Genomic DNA, 7,049 nt, shown 5'->3' with positions numbered 1-7,049 from the left:
TCATTCCATTGACTGGTCTGCCGACAGCTCCTAAACTAGCTCTACTGTTCATCCGCGAACATTTCCGGTTACATGGGTTACCTCAGGAAATAGTCTCTGATCGAGGGGTACAGTTCACCGCAAGGTTTTGGAAAGCCCTCTGCTCGGCCTTACAGATTAAACTTAAGTTTTCATCCGCTTATCATCCCCAAACGAATGGACAAACGGAATGAGTCAATCAAGATCTAGAGACTTTCCTTCGCCTTTATCTCTCCCCTTCACAGGACAACTGGGTGGAGTTGTTACCTTGGGCGGAGTTTGCCCATAACCATTCATTTCATTCTTCCACGGGTTCCAGCTGTAACATCCACTCTACTACACTTCAGACAAATTTGGTGTAGGATTCATGCTAGTCTTAAAAAGGTTTCTGTCCGATACAAGTTCTTCGCTGATAAGAAATGACGAGCCGCTCCTCAATACAAGGTTGGTGATAGGGTATGGCTGTCCACACGTAATCTCCGGTTGAAGGTACCCACTATGAAGTTTGCTTCAAGATTCATCGGTCCTTACCCTTACCCTTAGATTTTAAGCAGCGATTGCTCCGTGAGTCCCCCCCCTTAAGCGGCTTTACCTGGCGCAACACGTGTATAAGCGGCTTTACCTGGCGCAACGTGTGTATAATATATACACAAAAGTGCTGCGCTTGATGTATGCTTAATGACAGTTAATAAAATTTAGTATATATTTATATTTACATGTAAAGGTGTCTGCTTAAATCAAATTAAAACACATATGGAACTTGCTAGTAAATTATAAACACATTTAATTACACAAACAATAATAAACAATAAAAAACATTTAAAAGGAAGCTCAAGCACACTGACAGACGTTTCTGAAAGGTTACTTAGTTGAAGTGATTCGTAACAATGTATCCGCAATGCTGCCACATAGACCTTATTTGTAGTCTCTTAGTATCAATATACTGAATTGCAACAGTTAATGCCTACACGAGAAAAACTTTAACTCCTGTCCTCAGTGCTACTGGCGTCCCAGTGCAGAGGAAATGATGCTGATCATATTTACCCGACCTGCGGGAGGATTCAGGAGAAAACTAAATACCTTCCAAGCGTCCGCCGCCGGCACTATCGTGGTGCAGATGCTTCTGTCCTGGCGGGCGGATACGGACGCTGCTCTGGAACGCTGACCTGATGTTCCGGTAATTCCAAGCGTCCGCCGCCGGCACTAGTGTGGTGCAGATGATTCTGTCCTGGCGGGCGGGCTGGGACGCTGCAGTGGAAGACCGACCAAATGTACCGGTGTAGGTTCTCTGAGGCTGTTTGTCAAATTCAAATTCGCCGCTGTAGGGAAAAGTGGCTAGCAGTAATCAGGGGGTTTCAGCCTGATGATTCTCAGAGGTAAAACATGTAAAGGAGAGATAAAAAATAACATAGTGTGTACTGTTTTCAAACGTTTTTCAAAGATGCAAGCATTAGGAACTTTGCTGGTTCCAATAATTTTTAAATAAAAACAGTAACAATTTATTAAACAGTAGTCCTGTCACAACCACAGGTGGTAGATAAAAATAATTAAAAGAATATATCTCGTCTGGTCATAAATATAGGTAGCACACGTACAGACTCAGATAATATAAACAGCTTATCTGTCCGCATATGGAAAAATCATAGATAAAGAGAAGTATTCAGGCAGATTCTCTATCTGTAATAGCAGGTATCAAACGTACAGGATTAGAATAAAAAAACAGCTTATCTGTCCGCAGATGGGAAGTCCAAGGGATAAGTATCAAGTTCCTGTCCCAACGCGTTTCGTCCTTTACATGAGGACTTCATCAAAGTAAAGGACGAAACGCGTTGGGACAGGAACCTGCTATTACAGATAGAGAATCTGCCTGAATACTTCTCTTTATCTATGATTTTTCCATATGCGGACAGATAAGCTGTTTATATTATCTGAGTCTGTACGTGTGCTACCTATATTTATGACCAGACGAGATATATTCTTTTAATTATTTTTATCTACCACCTGTGGTTGTGACAGGACTACTGTTTAATAAATTGTTACTGTTTTTATTTAAAAATTATTGGAACCAGCAAAGTTCCTAATGCTTGCATCTTTGAAAAACGTTTGAAAACAGTACACACTATGTTATTTTTTATCTCTCCTTTACATGTTTTACCTCTGAGAATCATCAGGCTGAAAGTTTTATTAAGCTAAGTTATCTTTTATATAAATTTCCACACCAACACTACTAGGCGCTCTTATTTACTTCATTTTCTGACCTCTATCCCTATACTGTGTGAGAGCTGCCACTCATTCACATATGAGGTGTGTTATATTATATTAAAATAGGATACTTATTAATTCCGATAACTTTATTTTCATATAAGTGTCCTATCGGGTGTACCTAGGCGCTATTCTCTATTGCTCTACATATATATATATATACACACATATATATATACATACAAACAGCATCCTTCCACAGATATAGATTGCCCTAACAGCAAATTTATGGCAAGGCAAGCTGGGATGTCTAGCTCCACGGTAGCTGGAGTGCTGAACATTTGCCTGCCCGATGTACAGTGTACATATACACCTATATAGTATGCAGTGTACATACACATACAGTAACGATACATAGAATGCATATACTGTACATACTTACATAGTATATACCAACACTACAAATACATATACTGATGTGTCCTAGTACATCATTGGTGTGGAAGGCAGCGAGTCACAGTGCTGCCGCAATGCGATAATGTAATCTCCAGCAGCCAGCAGGTCTGCCATTGACTGCTAGCAGCAGCATACTTTGGATAATTTACAGCTACACCCGCTGAAGGACCTTCGCTGGCACCTCCCTCCTCCCCGATATACTGTAGGTTGTACCGCAACATTTAGCCTGTGAGCAACAATGTACGCAGATACATCTGTATATAGTACAGTATGCACACATACACATAGTATGCATGCATTAGCGTATAATATATATATATATATATATATATATATAACATTTATTTATTTATACGTGACGTAGTCGGCATCCCGATCCTTAAGGCCCATACACACTGGGTGATTTTGAGCTGAGAGCAGGTCACTTTTGTTGTTTTGAGCGGCTTTCAGCTCAAAACCGCCCAGTGAGTATGCCCCGGCGATGAGCACTAATGCACGCTCCCGCTTCATCGCCGTCGGTATCACCAGCAGATGAACAGCGGGGTGGTCGTCTTTCCGTAGCATCCTGCTATGGAAAGCCGTTCACCCCCGCTGACATCGCTGGGCAGGGGGGAAAATAGCTCAGTGTGTATGCACCTTTAGAATGCAGACGGTCAGAAGTCCAGCGCTAGAATCCTGACAGTCAACATTTCGAATATAAGTATGCAGGGAAGGTTAGGGTTAGGTTTTGTGGTTTCGGACACGGTTTTGTTTAGGCACTATGGGGAGGGTTAGGCTGTGGGGTGGGAGGTTAGAGTTAGGCTGTGGGAAGTTAGGGTTAGGGTGGGGAGAGGGTTAGCACACTTACCAACCTGGTGTCAGGACTCTTAGGGGTACATTTACTAAGTAGTGATAAGAGTGGAGAAGTGAGCCAGTGGAGATATTTCCCCATCAATCAATCAATCAATCAATCTATCAATCAGCAACTCTGTATCATTTTATAGTATGCAAATTATAGATGTTACTTCAGTGCTGATTGGTTGCCATGGGCAACTTTTCCACTGGCTCACTTCGCCGCTCTTATCACTGCTTAGTAAATGTACCCTATAGTGTAGAAATGCCAATTTCGGTCTTGTGACCGCCGGCATTCTAAGTGCCGGGATCCCTTACCCTACCCATGAGTACCCCTTTAACACCTGTGTAGTACGGGTCGCAGCCGTGTTGCCTGACACGGCTGCGACCCGTGCTACAGCCCCCTTCAGACAGCGCTCAGCAACCCGGCATCTGCCGGGTTGGTGACGCAGCTAGTGACACGGCAGGGGCGGCGCTGGGAGATCACATGATCTCCCAGCGCCGCCCTCCCATACACTGTGAACGGGAGCCGTGTCGCCTCGACACGGCTCCCGTTCACACTACACAGCTTTCCGTGTTGAACACGTGTTCAACCCGGCAAGCTATCCGGGTAGGATTCCCGGAACACTTGATACGGGAGTTTGCCGTGGGACCCTTTTCCACTAGGAAAAACACGGGTATATGCGCAGCCCCGCGCACTTACACGTGTTTTAAAAAGCTAGTGGAAAAGGGGTATTATTCATATAGCACACACATAGGGATACAGTTATGTGATGGTCACAATACCGACGCCAGGATACTGAACTCTGAATAGCCTGTATATCGGCATGTCAACCAATACGGACTATTCCCACTTGTGGGTGTACACGACACCCATAGAGTGGGAATAGAACCTGTGGCGAGCACAGCGAGCCCGCAGGGGGCATCATTGCGACTGCATGCCATGTAACAGCCGGGATCCCGGCGACGGTATGGTGACCGGCAGTCACCCAACCGCCGGTCATCCAAACCCAACCCCACACATACATGGAATACACATAAATATACATACATATACAGTGTACATACTGTGTACATAGTATATATACCTATACATACAGCAGAAAATGCAGCTGCAGGGAGGGGGGTAAACGAGGGGCTGCTACACCCAGAGGATAGAGATATAGGGAACATGTAAGCTTCGGGGACAGGGAAAGTCACACTTATAAAAGTGATTACCCTGTAAAGTGCTATACACATATATAATGTGTGTGTGACACATTAACACCAGACTAACCATTTTCCAGTGTGCATGTTGAACTTCAGCCTGCAGTGTAATTTCGTCCATCAGCCTCCAGGCAGTCAGTGTGTGGTCAGTGTGGGGTTGGGGGTGTCTCTGCTCTGATTGGCTGAGTGACTGTGTGTGATGTGTCACTCAGCCAATTGGAGAGCAGCAGACACTGCTGAGGAGTTCCTGCACAGATCAGGAATCTTCTCAGCGTTCACCAGCCGAGCAGCATTGGTCACGCCCCCGATGTGGGCGGAGTTACAGAGCAGGGGATGGAGCACCCAGAACAGGGGATTTACCTGCACTCCAGCCCGAGTCCGATTGTGAGGTGAGCAATAACTTGGCCGGGCTAGGAGGCGGAGCTACGGGCAGATCCGGGGGCGGAGCTTATGATGAGGTCTGAGGCAGAGCTTGACAGGAGGACAAACCCAGACCCTGCAGAGAAAGAAAGACTGTGCGAGTATGCGTGGGGTGGTTGGGACAACTTGCTGGCTGGTCTGGGGTCCTGTGGGCCTATTTTCAATGGGGGGCTTGGAACTGCAGCTCCATCCGCCCCATTGTTAATCCGGCCCTGGGTACATGGACAGCGTAGCCTGGATAAAGAGTCTCCAAAGACACCAGAGGAGGAGGGGACCCTTAATCCGGTTAGTTAAAACGCTTTAAAATGTTCAACTTTATCATTGTTTAATCAACGCCCTAATGTTTTCTTTGCTTTTTTTACAGGAATCTACCCCAGAGCTGGTAATGAACACTTCCGCAACAGAGGCAACAGAACTGGAGTTCAGTGGTGAGGAGTCAGCAGCATCTCGGTCAACAGCACCATCAAGGCGGAGATGAAAGACTTAATCATTGAGTTCCGATTCTGCATCCACCAGCACAGTTCAATTTATCCAGCGGCGGAGGAAATGCTAAATAGGCCACCGGACTTCTTTCGTCAATTTTCAAATACGATAGGATCCTTATCCTCAACCATACTATTATCCGCCGGGTAATCCTCCGCCACAGCGCCCCTTTTTTTGTGCCGGGACCCCCACCAACACCCACTCTGCCCACTCCTCCCACCAGCACTTTGGCCACTGGATTGTACTCAGCAATGCTGAGTAAACAGCCCCCCCCCCCCCCCCCCAGAGGACGAGGCACCTTTTTAAAATTATTAAATTATAAATTTTTAATTTGTTTTTTTAGTTTCCATTGGACAAATTGTTCCATGTTTCCTCGACTCTTTTGTTATCTTGTTCATAGTTACCATAGTGTCGGTTTTTTGTCCTGGACTTTTGAACGTTGGGATATTGGTCATTCTTATCGATGAATCCAGTTGCATAAGTGTTAAAAATTAATATATTTTTATAAGTAAAGTATAAAAAAAAGTGTGTATTTTTTATGGTTTATCTTTTTTTTTTTTTGGGGGGGGGGAGTTATGATAGGAATGCTGTTGGACCGAATTTGTCCTCACTTATCCCCCTTTAAAAAACTTTTTTTAAGGGGATGTGAGGACAATCCTACCTTCAAGGTACTGTTAAAGGGGACATTTATTACAGGGGGATGCGGTTAAGATCTCTGCGCCGGGTTCCCGACAGCCACAATCACGACATATTCTTCCCCTGTCAGTGTCCACGCCACCCATAGAGGGAGACTAAAAATGTGGCGAGCAAAGGGAGCCACAAGGGGCTTCTTTGAGCTCGACCCACTGCCGGCATCCCTTATAGTAACATAGTTAATGAGGTTGAAAAGAGGCAAAAAGCCCATCGGGTTCAACCCGTATTTAGTATTAAGCAGTGCACCAGCTAAAATAATGGTTTCATACCTATTGACAACTATATTTTGTATCACCCCCATATACATAATGTCAATATTTTAAATGCTTAAGCATTGGATACATTTTTTTAGCTAGAAAACATTCCAATCCGTTTTTAAATGCATTTACAGAGTCCGCCATTATTATCTTCTCTGGCAGGGAGTTCCAAATCCTTATTGCCCTTACGGTGAAGAACCCTTTCCTACGTTGTGTATGGAATTTTCTCTCCTCCAGCCTCAGTGAGTGCCCACGTGTCCTGTACAGACATTGGGATTATGACTGTCGGGATGCCTGCCACCGGGATATCATACTGATTCCCAGGGCCGGTGCTATGGTGTCCGGTGCCCTCCTGCAAACTGTAAATTTGCGCCCCTCCCTCAGACACAGATACAGTGACTGGGACGGAACACAGGGGTGATGACACACGCAGGTATGCCTGACTTGGTCCACACTGTTGGATCCAATTTGTCCTTACATATC

Source organism: Pseudophryne corroboree, chromosome 11, assembly GCF_028390025.1.
Source record: "Pseudophryne corroboree isolate aPseCor3 chromosome 11, aPseCor3.hap2, whole genome shotgun sequence".
Taxonomy (NCBI): Eukaryota; Metazoa; Chordata; class Amphibia; order Anura; family Myobatrachidae; genus Pseudophryne; species Pseudophryne corroboree.
The sequence above is the reverse complement of the archived record's forward strand: the minus strand, read 5'-3'. Positions refer to the sequence as shown.